This window comes from Phyllobates terribilis, unplaced genomic scaffold, assembly GCF_046119375.1.
Source record: "Phyllobates terribilis strain yellow unplaced genomic scaffold, ASM4611937v1 Scaffold_1__5_contigs__length_1240528914, whole genome shotgun sequence".
NCBI lineage: Eukaryota > Metazoa > Chordata > Amphibia > Anura > Dendrobatidae > Phyllobates > Phyllobates terribilis.
The window spans coordinates 575195528-575214381 of NW_027362761.1; the positions used below are offsets into that span (position 1 = coordinate 575195528).

Consider the following 18854-nt stretch of genomic DNA (forward strand, 5'->3'; position numbering starts at 1 on the left):
ATTCTTGAGCAAAACCTGTTTCAGTCTCTCAGTGATTTGAGATTGGAATGGAAGTTCATCTTCCAACAAGACAATGACCCTAAGCATACTGCTAAAGCAACACTCGAGTGGTTTAAGGGGAAATGTGTAAATGTTTTGGAGTGGCCGAGTCAAAGTCCAGACCTTAATTCAATTAAGAATCTGTGGTCAGACTTGAAGATTGCTGTTCTCCAGCAGAAACCATCTAACTTGAAGGTGCTGGAGCAGTTTTGCCTTGAGGAACGGGCAAAAATCCCAGTGGAAAGATGTGGATAGCTCATAGAGACTTATCCAAAGTGTCTGTAATAGCTGCAAAAGGAGGCTCTACAAAGTACTGACTTTAGGGGGGTGAATAGTTATGCACACTGAAGTTTTCAGTTATTTTGTTCTTTTTGTTGTTTGCTTCACAATACAATTGTAGGCATGTTCTTTACATGAACTGATAAAAACAATCAAAAAAACAGTTGTGAGAGAGCAAAACACGAAAAATGCCAAAGAGAGTGAATACTTTCACAAGCCACTGTAGTAGATGTTGCCTGAACTGGGGAGCATAGTGAATTAATTAGAGGTTACAAGAAACCACAGGGAAATCTATCGATTTAACTTAAATATATAGTTACTTGAGAATGCGGTTGCACGCGGAGGTCCTGCCATTTACAACCCACAGCTCTGACTAATTAGCGTTGACCTCTTCATACTCTTATTCCTCTTACTATACACACCGGCTCTGTTCAGACTAAGCCCAGCAATGGCTGAAAGAGACTGTATGGCTGGTGGTTGGAGGACAAAAAGGCTCCGCATGAAAGAGCTAAACAAAGTCAGTACAGGGAGGTCAAGAGGAGAAAAGCGGAAGAAAAGAAATATTTACTGAACGGAAATAGAACAATTTACAAAGAGATGGAATGTAGAAGAAGAACGTCAGTACACCAAGGTGACCTGTAGGTGGCACGACTGTGACTGGTGCAGGGTGATAGATAAACAGATAGATAATAGATAGATGATAGATAGATAGATAGCTAGATAGATAGATAGATAATAGATAATAGATAGATAATAGATAATAGATAGATAATAGATAGCTAGATAGATAATAGATAATAGATAGATAGATAATAGATAGCTAGATAGATAGATAGATAATAGATAATAGATAGATAGATAGATAATAGATAGATGATAGATAGATAATAGATAATAGATAGAGAGATAGATAGATGATAGATAGATAGATAGATAATAGATAGATGATAGATAGATAATAGATAGATGATAGATAGATAGATAGATAGATAGATGATAGATAGATAGATAGCTAGATAGATAGCTAGATAGATAGATAGATAATAGATAGATGATAGATAATAGATAGATAATAGATAGATAAATAATAGATAGATAAATAATAGATAGATAATAGATAATAGATAGATGATAGATAGATAATAGATAGATAATAGATAGATACTAGATAGATAATAGATAGATAATAAATAATAGATAGATAGATAATAGATAGATAATAGATAGATAATAGATAGATGATAGATAGATAGATAGATAATAGATAATAGATATATAGATAAATAGATAGATAATAGATAGATAATAGATAGATGATAGATAGATAGATAATAGATAGATGATAGATAGATAATAGATGGATGATAGATAGATAGCTAGATAGATAGATAGATAATAGATAGATGATAGATAGATAATAGATAGATAATAGATAATAGATATATAGATAATAGAAGGATAAATAATAGATAGATAAATAATAGATAGATAATAGATAGATGATAGATAAATAATAGATAGAGAGAGAGATAGATAATAGATAGATAGATAATAGATAGAAAATATATAGATAATAGATAGATAATAGATAGATAGATAATAGATAGATAATAGATAGATAGATAGATAATGGATAGATAGATAGATGATAGATAGATAATAGATAGATAGATAATAGATAGATAATAGATAGATAATAAATAATAGATAGATAGATAGATAATAGATAGATAATAGATAGATAATAGATAGATAGATAGATACTAGATAGATAGATAGAAGGATAGATACATAATAGATAGATGATAGATAGATAGATAGATAGATAATAGATAGATAGATAATAGATATATAATAGATACAGTCATATGAAAAAGTTTGGGCACCCCTATTAATCTTAAGCTTAATGTTCTATAAAAATTGGTGTTTTTGCAACAGCTATTTCAGTTTGATATATGTAATAACTGTTGGACACAGTAATGTTTCTGCCTTGAAATGAGGTTTATTGTACTAACAGAAAATGTGCAATCTGCATTCAAACAAAATTTGACAGGTGCATAAGTATGGGCACCTCACCAGAAAAGTGACATTAATATTTAGTAGATCCTCCTTTTGCAAAAATAACAGCCTCTAGTCGCTTCCTGTAGCTTTTAATGAGTTCCTGGATCCTGGATGAAGGTATTTTTGACCATTCCTCTTTACAAAACAATTCCAGTTCAGTTAAGTTTGATGGTCGCCGAGCATGGACACCCCTCTTCAAATGATCCCACAGATGTTCAATGATATTCAGGTCTGGGGACTGGGATGGCCATTCCAGAACATTGTAGTTGTTCCTCTGCATGAATGCCTGAGTAGATTTGGAGCGGTGTTTTGGATCATTGTCTTGCTGAAAGATCCATCCACTTTGTAACTTCATATTTATCACTGATTCTTGAACACTATTGTCAAGAATCTGCTGATACTGAGTGGAATCCATGCGTCCCTCAACTTTAACAAGATTCCCAGTGCCAGCATTGACCACACAGCCCCAAAGCATGATGGAACCTCCACCAAATTTTACTGTGGGTAGCAAGTGTTTTTCTTGGAATGCTGTGTTTTTTTGCCACCATGCATAACGCCTTTTTGTATGACCAAATAACTCAATCTTGATTTCATCAGTCCACAGGACCTTCTTCCAAAAAGAAATTGGCTTCTCCAAATGTGCTTTTGCATAACTCAGCCAACTCTGTTTGTGGCGTGCTTGCAGAAACGGCTTCTTTCGCATCACTCTCCCATACAGCTTCTCCTTGTGCAAAGTGCCTTGTATAGTTGACCGATGCACAGTGACACCATCTGCAGCAAGTTGATGCTGCAGCTCTCTGGAGGTGGTCTGAGGATTGTCCTTGACTGATCTCACCATTCTTCTTCTCTGCCTTTCTGATGTTTTTCTTGGCCTGCCACTTCTGGCCTTAACAAGAACTGTCCCTGTGTTCTTCCATTTCCTTACTATGTTCCTCACAGTGGAAACTGACAGGTTAAATCTCTGAGACAGCTTTTTGTATCCTTCCCCTGAACAACTATGTTGAATAATCTTTGTTTTCAGATCATTTGACAGTTGTTTTGAGGAGCACATGATGCCACTCTTCAGAGGAGATTCAAACAGGAGAACAACTTGCAAGTGGCCACTTTAAGTAGCTTTTCTCATGATTGCATACACCTGGCTATAAAGTTCAAAGCTCCATGAGGTTACAAAACCAAAAAAAGTGCTTTAGTAAGTCAGTAAAAAGTAGGTAGGAGTATTTAAAACAAGAAAATGATAAGGGTGCCCATACTTATGCACCTTTCAAATTTTGTTTGAATGCAGATTGCACATTTTCTGTTAGTACAATAAACCTCATTTCAAGGCAGAAACATTACTGTGTCCAACAGTTATTACATATATCAAACTGAAATAGCTGTTGCAAAAACACCAATTTTTATAAAACATTAAGCTTAAGATTAATAGGGGTGCCCAAACTTTTTCATATGACTGTAAATAATAGATAGATAATAGATAGATAATAGATAGATAATAGATAGATAAATAGATAGATAGATAGATAGATGATAGATAGATAATAGATAGATGATAGATAATAGATAAATAATAGATAGATAATAGATAGATAATAGATAGATAAATAGATAGATAGATAGATGATAGATAGATAATAGATAGATAAATAGATAGATAGATAGATGATAGATAGATAATAGATAGATGATAGATAGATAATAGATAGATAATAGATAATAGATAGATAGATAATAGATAGATAGATAGATAGATAGATAGATAGAAGGATAAATACATAATAGATAGATGATAGATAGATAGATAATAGATAGAAAGATAGATAATAGATAGATAAAAGATAGATAATAGATAGATAGATAATAGATAGATAGATAAACAGATAGATGATAGATAGATAATAGATAGATAGATAGATAATAGATAGATACAGTGGTGGCCAAAAGTATTGGCACCCCTGCAATTCTGTCAGATAATACTCAGTTTCTTCCTGAAAATGATTGCAATCACAAATTCTTTGGTATTATTATCTTCATTTAATTTGCTTGCAAGGAAAAAACACAAAAGAGAATGAAGCAAAAATCAAATCATTGATCATTTCACACAAAACTCCAAAAATGGGCCAGACAAAAGTATTGGCACCCTCAGCCTAATACTTGGTTGCACAACCTTTAGCCAAAATAACTGCGAACAACCGCTTCCGGTAACCATCAATGAGTTTCTTACAATGCTCTGCTGGAATTGTAGACCATTCTTCTTTGGCAAACTGCTCCAGGTCCCTGATATTTGAAGGGTGCCTTCTCCAAACTGCCATTTTGAGATCTCTCCACAGGTGTTCTATGGGATTCAGGTCTGGACTCATTGCTGGCCACCTTAGAAGTCTCCAGTGCTTTCTCTCAAACCATTTTATAGTGCTTTTGGAAGTGTGTTTTGGGTCATTGTCCAGCTGGAAGACCCATGACCTCTGAGGGAGACCCAGCTTTCTCACACTGGGCCCTACATTATGCTGCAAAATTTGTTGGTAGTCTTCAGACTTCATAATGCTATGCACACGGTCAAGCAGTCCAGTGCCAGAGGCAGCAAAGCAACCCCAAAACATCAGGGAACCTCCGCCATGTTTGACTGTAGGAACCGTGTTCTTTTCTTTGAATGCCTCTTTTTTTTTCCTGTACACTCTATGTTGATGCTTTTTCCCAAAAAGCTCTACTTTTGTCTCATCTGACCAGAGAACATTCTTCCAAAACGTTTTAGGCTTTCTCAGGTAAGTTTTGGAAAACTCCAGCCTGGCTTTTTTATGTCTGGGGGTAAGAAGTGGGGTCTTCCTGGGTATCCTACCATACAGTCCCTTTTCATTCAGACGCCGACGGATAGTACGGGTTGACACTGTTGTACCCTCGGACTGCAGGGCAGCTTGAACTTGTTTGGATGTTAGTCGAGGTTCTTTATCCACCATCCGCACAATCTTGTGTTGAAATCTGTCGTCAATTTTTCTTTTACGTCCACATCTAGGGAGGTTAGCCACAGTGCCATGGGCTTTACACTTCTTGATGACACTGTGCACGGAAGACACAGGAACATTCAAGTCTTTGGAGATGGACTTGTAGCCTTGAGATTGCTCATGCTTCCTCACAATTTGGTTTCTCAAGTCCTCAGACAGTTCTTTGGTCTTCTTTCTTTTCTCCATGCTCAATGTGGTACACACAAGGACACAGGACAGAGGTTGAGTCAACTTTAATCCATGTTAACTGGCTGCAAGTGTGATTTAGTTATTGCCAACACCTTTTAGGTGCCACAGGTAAGTTACAGGTGCTGTTAATTACACGAATTAGAGAAGCATCACATGATTTTTCAAACAGTGCCAATACTTTTGTCCACCCCCTTTTTTAGGTTTGGTGTGGAATTGTATCCAATTTGGCTTTAGGACAATTCTTTTTGTGTTTTTTCATTGAAGACAAATTAAATGAAGATAATAATACCAAAGAATTTGTGATTGCAATCATTTTCAGGAGGAAACTGAGTATTATCTGACAGAATTGCAGGGGTGCCAATACTTTTGGCCATCACTGTAGATAATAGATAGATAGATAGATAGATAGATAAATAGATAATAGATAGATAATAGATAGATGATAGATAGATAGATAGATAATAGATAGATAATAGATAGATAATAGATAGATGATAGATAGATAGATAGATAATAGATAGATAATAGATAGATAATAGATAGATGATAGATAATAGGTGATTGATAGATAGATAGAAAATAGATAGATAATAGATACTAGATAGATAATAGATAGATGATAGATAATAGGTGATTGATAGATAGATAGATAATAGATAATAGATAGATGATAGATAATAGATAGATAGATAATAGATATATAATACATAGATAGATAATAGATAGATAATAGATAGATAATAGATAGATAGATAGATAATAGATAGATAGATAGTAGATAGATATTAGATAGATAGATGATAGATAATAGATAGATGATAGATAATAGATAGATAGATAGATAATAGATAGATAGATGATAGATAGATGATAGATAGATAATAGATAGATGATAGATAATAGATAGATAGATAATAGATAGATAATAGATAGATAGATAAATAATAGATAGATAGATAATAGATAGATACTAGATAGATGATAGATGATAGATAATAGATATCCTTCTCAATTTGAATATATACAGTCACATTGTGTTAGTCTGTCTTAGCAAAAAAAAAAAAGAAAAACATCATTTTACAATCTATCACTTCTTCTCTAGCGCAGATCTGTGATACATTGTGGAGTTTCCAAGGACCAGAAACTAAGAGAACAAACTATGAAATCTCTCTGGGAAAAATTGTACGTTTTCTATGACCGTCCAAGACATTGCAGACTACTTATCAATGGGTCAGATAAGACTCAGATTGTTATGAAGGTTGAAAAAAGACTCAGGTCCATCATGTTCAACTCTTGTCAACCTTTCAATAAAACTCTTTATTTTAAAGGAAATAAACAAGAGTAGCTGAGTAGGAATAAGAGCTGCATACTGAAAACAGGGATATTTTTAATGGAAACTGCTTGTAAAGTCGCTTAATTTTTATATATATATTTTAAACTACCTAAAGCAAAAAAAAAAAAAAAAATAATAAAAATGAAAATAAAATATAAAAGCTTACAAATGTATTTACTAGTGTTGAGCGAGCACTAAAATGCTCGGGTGCTCGAAGCTCGGGCCAAGCTCACCGTGATACTCGGGTGCTCGACTCGAGCAACGAGCCCAATGTTAGTCTATGGGAGACCCGAGCATTTTTGCGGTGGCACCCCCGGCAGTCTTTTAAAAGGGTAACAAGTGCCCAAAACGACAGTGACAGCGCTCAAATGACATGGGGACAGCATGGGGATCGCCCCAGGAAGCATTTCTGACCCCCAGGTCACTGCTGTCAACAACGTGGTCAGAGGTATTAAGCCACTTTTACGGGCTCACAATAAAACGTTCAAAAACTAAAGTGAAACTTTTTTCCTGTGAAATATGTTAAGGAACATCCTTTGCAGGGTAAAAACTTGTGTATAAGTTAAAATAAATGACCAAAAACAAAAATACTCCTCCACACCTTAGGCTATGTTCACAAGTAGCATTTTTTATGCGTTTTTGCACTTTTGTATTGCTTTCAACTATGACAAGTGCATTCACCGTGAAATGTCATTTTAACATTTTACAACCTTATCTGGCCATGTGCTGTGTGACACATGCATAAAGTGCTGAAAAGACAAGGAAGCATCTCTGACTCCCAGGTCACTGTCTAAAAGTGTGCCCATCATAAGTGATCCTTACCGAATCAGAAGATGCAGACTTGCAACTATCCCCATGCAAGTTCTAGTCCCAGGGCAGTGTTCAATTGTACCTCCCCCATTCCTTGCAATAAAAGCTCAAGTATGCAGCCTGCCACCCACCTACCCCCAGGCTGCAATACCATACTGCTTGCTTGCTTGAACTTGAAATTGGGCCTTTTAGGCATGTGGAGGCGGAATCTGGCCACCACGTCATGTCTGTGTTGGCGGCCTGGAATCCATACTCAGTCCCCAGCCGCCCGGCGGCCGGGTGTCCATACTCGGTCCCCAGCCGCCCCACGGCCGGGTGTCCACACACGGTCCCCAGCCGCCTGGGGGCAGCCGGGTGTCCATAAACGGTCCCCAGCCGCCCCTATTTCTCCTTGGAACATCCCCCCACACACTTTTCTTAGCCCGGCCTGCTTTAGGCAGCATTGGACGAGCCCCCCAGAGAACTAGACTCCTCCGGTGGGCCCTGACTTCTCCATCGGTGGAGTTGAGAGTGCCAAGGTGAGGAGCATGATGATGATGACAGAAGTTAGCATCTGCTATGTTTTCTTTTAATGCAAGTGTAAGTGTGCAGCCTGCCCCCCACCCACCCCCAGACTGCAATTCCATACTTCTAGCTTGCACTTGAAATGGGGCCTTTTAGTTTGGAGGAGGCCGAAGCTGGCCACTACCTCATGGCTGCTTCGGCAGCGAGGTATCTATACTCTGTCCCCAGCCGCCCATATTTGTCCTGGTGTGCCTTATACATAAGATTAAGCGCGTATACCAAAACATTACCTGTGCCCTCCCCAGTGCATTTAGTGGGAAGGAGAGCCTATTCCGCTGTAGTGTGTGCATGCCAAACCCCTGTTCATGGTACATGCGAAGATGCCTCCCACCTTGCACCTGTCGTTGCAGACTTGCAACTATCCCCATTCAAGTCCTTGTCCCAGGGCAGTGTTCAATTGTACCTCTCCCATTCCAATGCAAGCGCAAGTATGCAGCCGGCCACCCACCCACCCCCAGGCTGTAATACCATACTGCTTGCTTGCTTGCACTTTAAATTGGGCCTTTTTATGCATGTGGAGGCGGAATCTGGCCACCACGCCATGGCTGTGTCGGCGGCATGGTATCCATACTCAGTCCCCAGCCGCCTGGTGGCCGGGTGTCCCCGCTTGCTCCCCAGCCTCCAGGGGGTGGCCGGGTGTCCATACTCGGTCCCCAGCCACCCCTATTTGTCCCGGTAACCTTTCCCACACTTTTATTAGCCTGGCCTGCTTTAGGGCAGCATTGGCCGAGCCCACCGGACTATCAGACTCCTCCGGTGGGCCCTGGCTTCTCCATCAGGGGAGTTGAGAGTGCCAAGGTGAGGAGCATGATGAGGATGATAGAAGTTAGCATCTGCTTTGTTTTGTTGTAATGCAAGCGCATGTATGTAGTAGCGGCTAGGCCTGAGGTGGTCAGCGTTTTGGCGCATATCCTACCTCCTCCGAGGATTGTTGGATGTTTTCCTGCTACTATCCAAGTTCTATGACTCCCGTTAAAACAAAGCTTCAGGTGATAAATGATGGATGAGGAGAAAGAGCAGGAGGAACAGGGACCATTCACATCAATATCAGGCCAGTCAACCAGATATGTCTTGTAGGATATGTTTCTGTAACAAAAGGAGCGGTTCGGCTACACAGTTATAGGGCATACAGTGAGTGCAATGCCTACCAAAAATTTCGAGCCACTCCAATGCCCCTTGTAAATGACATGGAGGTCAGAGGGCGTTAACTAAACCTTTTTTTCCATTTATAGCAACTGGGTCTCCCGTGCACTGTTGGCCTAAGCAGTGAATGGAAGGCTTTCCAAAAATTATGAGGAACTGGAATGCCCCTTACAAGAGCCATGTGTGGCACCCCAGGGGTCTGGTCACCACAGTAATAGAGATATTACGTCGGAGAGCAAGTGGGAGGTTTCCTGGTCAGGATCCCTTAAACATGCAACATCCTCCTGCCCCAATCCTGGGAGGGGAGAATTCTGCCCTTATAAACTGGATCTGGGGCGGGGTTGAGTGAGTCAGAGAACAGTCAGTCAGAGTGAGAGCAAGGGAAAGTAATAGCAAGGAGCTCTGTAGGAGCTAGGAGCTAAAGACCAGGGGCTGGAAGCTGAGCAGAGCGCGCCCTGGCAGAAGACAATAGGAACCGGACACAGGAGTCCGAAGCTGTGATGACTTATATATCCAGCAGCAGAAACCAGCCGGCAGGGGATTTCAGGTCCTCTGGCCATAGAAGCCCGGAGGCTCAGTCACAAGCAAGGGACCAGCACCGCCGTCGTGGAGCGGAGGCTAACAGAAGGCCCCAAGTCACCAGCCATACGGGTGAGCACTACACGGTACACTCAGGGACGTGGGCTACTTCTACCCGCTTACAGCAAGGTAGCCAGGAAGAGTGCAGACAGACGGGGAGGCCTACAACTCCACCTGGCCAGGGGGACTCCTGCTTGCTCACAGACTGACCAGGCCTCTTATGCTAGCCAGTACTCCCAGGAGGGTCTACCTTATAATCATCAGTAAAGACCCTGAACTGCACTGCAAAGACTCTGAGTCATTCCTGCTGCGCTCGTGCACCATCACCCCCATCATCCACACTCACTGCCCTGAGGCTATACTCCTCCCGAGGGGAGATATCCCATTCTATGCTGCGCACACAACACCAGCCTCAGCGGTCTGCCTCGCAGCGGTGGTACTCCCTGACCGCAATCCACGGGTGGCGCAGTCGGATAATTAACCTCAAAACCTAAGAAAGACTGCCACTGGTTTGACCAGCCTAAGCCACGGGACCGGGTCACCGCCACGGAGACTACAGACCCCAGAGACCCGGCACCGGGTATCCCACACACGTGTACACACGGCCCAGGGGGCGCATCACATGCAGTACAGCATATTACAAACATAAGTCCCATTATTGGGGAGTGGGTGTCCCATGGTATTTGCTTATGCTTTCCAAGCAAAAGCTGCCAAAAATTAGGACGGAGCAACTTGCAATGCCCCTTACAAGAGCCATGCAGTACAGCATATTACAAACATAAGTCCCATTATTGGGGAGTGGGTGTCCTATAGTATTTGCTTATGCTTTCCCAGCAAAAGCTGCCAAAAATTAGGACGGAGCAACTTGCAATGCCCCTTACAAGAGCCATGCAGTACAGCATATTACAAACATAAGTCCCATTATTGGGGAGTGGGTGTCCCATAGTTTTTGCTTATGCTTTCCCAGCAAAACCTGCCAAAAATTAGGACGGAGCAACTTGCAATGCCCCTTACAAGAGCCATGCAGTACAGCATATTACAAACATAAGTCCCATTATTGGGGAGTGGGTGTCCCATAGTATTTGCTTATGCTTTGCAAGCAAAAGCTGCCAAAAATTAGGACGGAGCAACTTGCAATGCCCCTTACAAGAGCCATGCAGTACAGCATATTACAAACATAAGTCCCATTATTGGGGAGTGGGTGTCCCATAGTATTTGCTTATGCTTTCCCAGCAAAAGCTGCCAAAAATTAGGACGGAGCAACTTGCAATGCCCCTTACAAGAGCCATGCAGTACAGCATATTACAAACATAAGTCCCATTATTGGGGAGTGGGTGTCCCATAGTATTTGCTTATGCCTTGCAAGCAAAAGCTGCCAAAAATAAGGACGGAGGAACTTGCAATGCTGGCACCCTGGTGGTATAGTGGTGGTGGAGGCTGAGGATAAGGAGAAGAAGATTAAACAGCCGAAAGGAGGAAGCGTATACCCATGTGTGGGTGTGAAGCGGTGCATGTGAATACACCTCCCGAAATAACACAGTGGATTTGACTTTATGTTACTCTGCTGTCATTTGGTGGTGATGAGAAGTCTGGCTCAATCCAGCCCTTGTTCATTTTGATAAGGGTCAGCTTGTCAGCATTGTCAGTTGACAGGCGAGTGCGCTTATCAGTTATAATTCCCCCAGCGGCACTAAAAACACGCTCCGATAACACGCTAGCGGCAGGGCAGGCCAGGACCTCCAAGGCGTACAGAGCGAGTTCATTCCAAGTGTCCAGCTTGGATACCCAATAATTAAAAGGCACAGAGGAATCACGGAGGACGCTGGTACGATCGGCAAGCTACTCCCTCACCATCTTTTGAAACTTTCCACTCCTTGTGAGAGTACCTCGCGCCTCAGGGCCTGTAAGGTGGGCGGGTGTCAGAAAACTGTCCCAGAACTTTGACAGTGTTCCCCTGCCTCTGCTGGATTGGAGTTGCATCTCTCTCGCCTGTACGCCTTGGTTGGGCAACGAACTGTGACCTCTGCCGCTAGCGTGTTCAGATGGGAATTTTTTTAAGAGTTCTGCAGCAAGGGCCTTGGTATTGCCCCATTTTTGTAGACCTCTCCACCTCAGGAATAAGAGAGTGAAAGTTCTCCTTGTAGCGTGGGTCTACAAGTGTCACCAACCAGTAATGACTGTCACCAAACATTTTGACAACGCGAGGGTCACGGTTAAGGCAGCGTAACATAAAGTCAGCCATGCGTGCCAGACTGGTAACGGGCAAGATTTCCGTGTCCTCACCAAGATGACGACTGACCATGCTCTCCTCCTCCTCCTCTTCCTCCTCCCCCCTGTCCTCAGGCCACCCACGCTGAACCGACGGTATGACACTTGTACAGGTACTACCGTCTACAACGCATGATAGCAGCTCCTGTTCTTCCTCCTCCTCCTCATCCTCCTCCTCTCCCTCATTGTCCCCCAATGCACGTTGGGATGAGATGAGGCTGGGCTGTGTGTAATCGCCCGCTACGGCTTCTTGATCCATCTCATCATACTCTGGCTGCAATGCCTCCTCTTTAATTCTCTGCAGAGAGCGTTGCAAAAGACAGACAAGTGGGATGCTGACACTAATGATGGCGTCATCGCCACTCACCATCTTGTTGGCCTCCTCAAAGTTTGTCAGGATGGTACATATGTCAGACATCCAGGTCCACTCCTGAGGTCTTATGTGTGGAGTCTGACCTGAATATCGACGGCCTTGTTGCAGCTGGTACTCCACAACTGCTCTCTTCTGCTCACAAATCCTTTGCAACATGTGGAGGGTAGAGTTCCAACGTGTGGGGACATCACACACCAGTCGGTGTGCCGGAAGCTGCAAACGCTGCTGCAACACAGCAAGGGCGGAGGAAGCTGTAGCCGACTTGTGAAAATGAGCTGACAGGCGGCGTACTTTCACGAGCAGATCTGGCAACTCGGGGTACGATTTAAGAAACCGCTGAACCACGAGGTTAAGCACATGAGCCAGGCATGGTACGTGTGTGATCTCACCTCGCCTCAGAGCCGTCACCAGGTTACGGCCATTGTCACACCGACCATGCCGGGATGTAGGTTCAGCGGTCTCAGCCACAGATCTGCCTGCTCTTTCACAGCTGTCCACAACTCACAAGCAGTGTGAGGTTTATCACCTAAGCTTATGAGTTTCAGCACAGCCTGTTGCCGCTTGGCGGAGGCAGTACTGCAATGCTTCCAGCTTGTAACTGATGTGGTGATATCTGAGATGGAGGCTGAACATGAGGAGGAGGAGGAGGATGCGCAGGAGCTGAACACTGTGGGGGCAACTCTGACTGACATAGGGCCCGCAATCCTCGGTGTGGGGAGGATGTGTTCCGTCCCAAGGTCCGACTGGGTCCCGGCTTCCACTATGTTTACCCAGTGTGCCGTCAGAGAGATGTACCGTCCCTGGCCACAAGCACTTGTCCACGTGTCCATTGTCAGGTGGACTCTCCCAGTAACTGCGTTGTTGAGGGCACGGCAGATGCTTTGGGACACGTGCTTGTGTAGTGCGGGGATGGCACACTGGGCAAAATAGTGTCGGCTGGGGACCGAGTACCGAGGGACGGCCACCGCCATAAGATTGCGGAAGGATTCCGTCTCCACCAGCCTAAAAGGCAGCATTTCCAATGCAAGCAGTCGTGAAATGTGCGAATTTAGGACTGTGGCCTGTGGGGCGTTAGCTGCGAATTTCCGCTTTCGTTCAAAGGTCTGGGATATGGACAATTGAACGCTGCGGTGGGACGTGGACGTGGACGTTGATGCTGTTTCTTGAGAAACTGCCATAACAAGTGAAGACTGAGAGGAGGGGGCATCTTTACATGCAGTATGGACAGGGGATTGCCTTGCACACACAACAGGGGGTTCTATTGCACGCACAACAGTGGAAGAAGCAGTGGTGACACCCGCTGACACTGGTCGTGGACCCTGGGATTCGCCCCACAAAGTCGGGTGCTTTGCTGCCATGTGTCTGATCATGCTGGTGGTGGTCAGGCTGGTAGTTTTGTCACCCCTGCTGATGCTGGCATGGCAGGTGGAACATATGGCCTTTTTGGGGTTATCAGCAGAGTCTTTAAAAAAATTCCAGACTCTGGAAGACCTACCGCTTGTACTGGCAACGTCCCTCGTGTTGGTGTTAAGGGGAACGGTTGCCTGCCTTCTGTCTGCGGCCACCACACTGCTTCTTCCTGCCTGTTGGGGTACTCTGCCTCCCTCCCCCTGTGTGCTGCTGGCTTCACTCTGCATGTCCTCCTTCCACGTTGGGTCAGTTACTAGATCATCCACCACCTCCTCCTCTTCCACTTGCGCACCACGATCCTCCCCCTCACTTCCTGGCAATTGTGTCTCGTCATCGTCCACCTCTTGTGACAGATTGCCAACGTCGACTTCCTGTGGCCGTGGCTGTTCAAATATTTGGACATCGCAACATGGGATCTCCTCTTCCACCACTTCAAGCGTATCAGGCGAGGGGCCCAAATATGGAAATGGACCAGTGAACAGCTCTGCAGAGTGTCCAAGTGTGGGATCACTTGCTGTCTGACGACACTCGGCATGGTGGGAGGAAGGAGCATCAGGGTGAGGAAGAGTATGCGGTCGAGACTCACGGCTACTAAGAGTTGACCGTGTGGAAGACAGACCGGAGGTGGTGGTGCCCAGGTAACTGGAAGTATTATCTGCTATCCAATTAATAACCTGTTCACACTGATCAGTTCTCAATACTGGTGTTGTTCTGTGCTTCCCTAGTAATTCGGTCAAGAAGTGGGAGCGAGAAGATGTGGCTGTTGGTTGTGGCACATTTTCACCTTGGCCACGGCCCCATCCTCTGCACGAACCATCACCAGAACGTCCACTTCCACGTCCCTTGCCACGCGCCTTGCCCATTGTAAATGAAGTAAAATAGCTTACACTTGCACTATCAATGGAAAAAGGGTAATAAAGAGTAGATTAGAACCGTGGAAGAGGAAAACCACAGTTATTGTTTACTGGGTTATACCACACTTTTTTAAATAGAGATATTTGCGGCTGAACAGTGAGCGACACACTCAAACTGCTTTTTTTTTTGATACCAAAGGCCCAAAACTGGATAGTACAGCGATTTGACCCGTGGAACTGTGAAACCACACTGGGATGTCGGGCCTACACAAGACTATTTTCAACAGATATATTTTTGTGTCACAACAGTCAGGAGACACTACTGTTTTTCTTTACAGAAAAAACTACCAAAACCTGAATAATAGAGATTTTTTACTGTGGGATGGCAAAACCACAGTTATTGTTTACTGGGGTATACCACACTTTTTTAAATAGAGATATTTGCGGCTGAACAGTGAGCGACACACTCAAACTGTTTTTTTTTAGATACAAATGGCCCAAAATGGATAATACAGAGGTTTGAACCGTGGAACTGCAAAACCACACTTCTGTTTCTCTAGCCTACACCAGACTATTTTCAACAGTTATATTTGTGTCTGAAAAATCAGAGACACGCTTTTTTTTTGGGGGGGGGGGGGACACACCAAAAGGTTAATAAGACGGGTATTTGTACAGTGTGAAGGAGGAAAAAAAAAGGAGGATTTAGATGAAAAAAAAAGGATTTTTCCTGGCCCCCGACACCTGGTGCTAAGTCCAGCAATTTCAGCAACAGGAGCACACAGGACTGTAATGCAGCGTTTGCTGGTATAACCACTGTGTCTCCTATACAGCCTGCCTGCCTGATATGTGGGATGGATATTAATCCTGAAAAGGACTGTTTGTTTGTTCTGGCAGCCTTTACAGACCCTACACTAACTATTTCGCAGTTTATATCTCTCCCTAAATCAGCAGCGCTGTCCCTACACTGTCTAATCAGGAGCGACTGTGTCCAAGATGGCGGCGCCCCGTTTTAAATACTCGAGGTGACGCTGTGCGGCCAGCCAATCACTGTAATGCCCACAACCAACATGGCTGCAGCATTACAGTGACTGGCTGGCAATCCCTGCATGTTCATTGGCTCTGTAAAGAGCGCCAAACATGCAGGGCGGAGACCCGAGCTCCCGCCCGAGTAACCCGGAAATGCTCGGTGCTCGCCGAACATCCCGAGTAGCGTGATGCTCGGGCGAGTACCGAGCAGTGTCGAGCATGTTCGCTCAACACTAGTATTTACCCCTATAAGTAGCCAATCTCATCTAGACGTTCTTTATTATTTGGAGTGAATATTAAGTGACAAAGCCTTTAAATAGGTGTCGCCCACAATGTGATATTACGTTCAATTACTGCAGAGGGTTTTTTTATGTCGCCTTTCGGTCCATCAATAAAAAGACGCTGACTAATAGAACAAGTAATAGGCGCCTGATAGAACATTCCGGATACATTTGACGCCACGTGCTGTGATACAATAGACTGATCTTTACTTTTTTCAGTACTAATGAATTTTAAGAACAGATGCAAAGTGTAAAGGAAATGATTCATGGTTTTCTAAATATTTTAAAAATATAAATCTGAAAATTGTGAGGTGCATTTGTATTCAGCCCCTTGTATTCTTATACCCCTGAATAAAATCCTGAGTGACCAATCACTTCCAGAAGTCACATGATTAGTAAATTGAGTCCACCTGTGTGTAGTTTATTCTCAGTATAACTACAGCTGTTCTTTGAAGGCCTCAGAGGTTTGTTTGAGAACATTAGGGATCAAACAGCATCATGAAAACCAAGGAGCACAACAAACAGGTCAAGGATAAAGTTGTGGAGAGGAGGAAAGCAGGGTTAGGTCATAAAAAATAGCCCAAGCTCTGACCATCTCATGGAGCACTGTTCAACACAGCAGCCAAAAATGGAAGAAGTATGGCACAACTGCAAACCTACCAAGACATGGCTGTCCACCTAACATGACATCCCAAGCAAGGAGAGCACTAATTAGAGAAGCATCCAAGAGACCCATGGTCACTCTGATGGAGCTACAGAGATTCACAGCTCAGGTGGGAGAATCTGTCCACAGGACAGCTATTTGTTGTATACTAAACAGATCTAGCCTTTATGGAAGAGTGGCAAGAAGTAAGCTATTTTTGAAAGCAAGCCATAAGAAGTCTCATCTGCAGTTTACAAAAAGCCATGTAGGGGACACAACGAACATGTGGAAGAAGGTGCTCTGGTCAGATGAGACCAAAGTAGATTTTTTTGGGCTAAATGCAAAACGCTATGTGTTGCAGAAAACTAACACTGCACATCACCCTGAAAACACCATCCTCACTGTCAAATATGGTGGTGGCAGCATTATGTTTTTCTTCAGCAGGGACAGGGAAAGTGGTCAGAGTTGATGGGAAGATGGATGGAACTAAATACAGGGCAATTTGGAAGGAAAACCTATTAGAGGCTGCAAAAGACTTGAGACTAAGGCATAGGTTCATCTTCCAGCAGGACAACGACCCTAATCATCCTCCCAGAGCTACAATGGAGGGTTTAGAGCAATGCATAATCATTTGTGTAAACACAGTCCAGACCAAAATCCCATTGAGAATCTGTGGCAAGTCGTGAAAATTGCTGCTCACAGACGTCTCCATCCAATCTCACTGATCGAGAGCGAATGTGCAAAGAAGAAGGGGCAAAAATGTCACCTCTAGATGTGCAAAGCTGGTAGAGACAGACCCCAAAAGACTGCAGCAAAAGGTGAAGCGAAAGGTGGTCCTACAAAGTATTGACTCAGGTGGGCTGAATACAAATGCACAGTACAATTATTAGATTTATATATTTTAAACAATTGGAAAAGCCCATGTATCATTTCCTTTACACCTCACAAATACTTGCTACTTTTTGTTAGTAAAGTAAGTTTGAGGGTGTAACGTGAAAAAATGTTGAAACGTTTACAGGATGTGAATACTTTTTCAAGGCGCTGTAAATGTTTTTGGAACTGATGGCTTCAGAAGGTGTCGCAAAGGTGAGGAGTGCAAGAAAAATGCCTGGTGCCTACAGTAAGACATGGTGGTGGCCCTGTCCTTATGTGGTGGCTGCTTGAGCTCCTGGTGTCGGGGGCTACATGTCATTGATGTGATCATGAATTCACAGATGTGCTGCTCTATAGGGAAAGAGAAGATGCCGCCATCACTCCGTGCCCTTGGTAGACGTGCACTTTGATGAAACTACGCAGGGTTTGTTTGTTACTATATAGACACATAGGAGCTGTATACTTAAAACAGCAGGACTTTTTTTCTGTTATCAAACAGTTTTGCATAATTACTTCATTTTTTATATTTTAGATGCTTTGAGATAATAAAATCTCCAGTGCTCAGCTGTGATCTGTGGTGGGGCCTGGCTGGAAGTGTTTAGTTTCCTTACAGCGCCACTAAAGGGCAAATAAAGCATTACACCTTCCTATTAAAATGAATGGGGAATGCAGAGACTCTCTGTGACTAGGTCTGATCTGTCAGGACGCTGTGTGAAGAATCATATTATTCTGGGAGATTCGGAGAAGTAATGAGACAGAAAGGGATTTTTACAAGACTAATGCAAAATTTCTGTCTGTCTGTGAAACCTGTCACTGGCGACATCCAGGAACAGAAGAAAGTGTCAGAAGTTTGTAACATTTGGCAAAATATGACGCTGCTAGCAATCAACCAAAAAATTATCTCATTCATAGAGAATATGGGGGACAAGGTGACCCCATATCTAAGACTGCACAGAGCTTCACTGCTGAACACAAGAGCTAGCTATTATCTATTATCTATCTATCTATTATCTATCTATCATCTATCTATCTATTATCTATCTATTATCTATCTATCTATCTATTATCTATCTATCTATTATCTATCTATTATCTATCTATCTATTATCTATCTATCCATCTATTATCTATCTATCATC

General features: G+C 43.0%; 1 protein-coding gene across 3 annotated transcripts in view; it reads right to left on the reverse strand.

Moving 5' to 3' along the window:
* Positions 1-18854, reverse strand: part of DCC (DCC netrin 1 receptor) — a 1219041-nt gene that overhangs the window by 226859 nt on the left and 973328 nt on the right. The gene's annotated exons all lie outside the window — the stretch shown is intronic.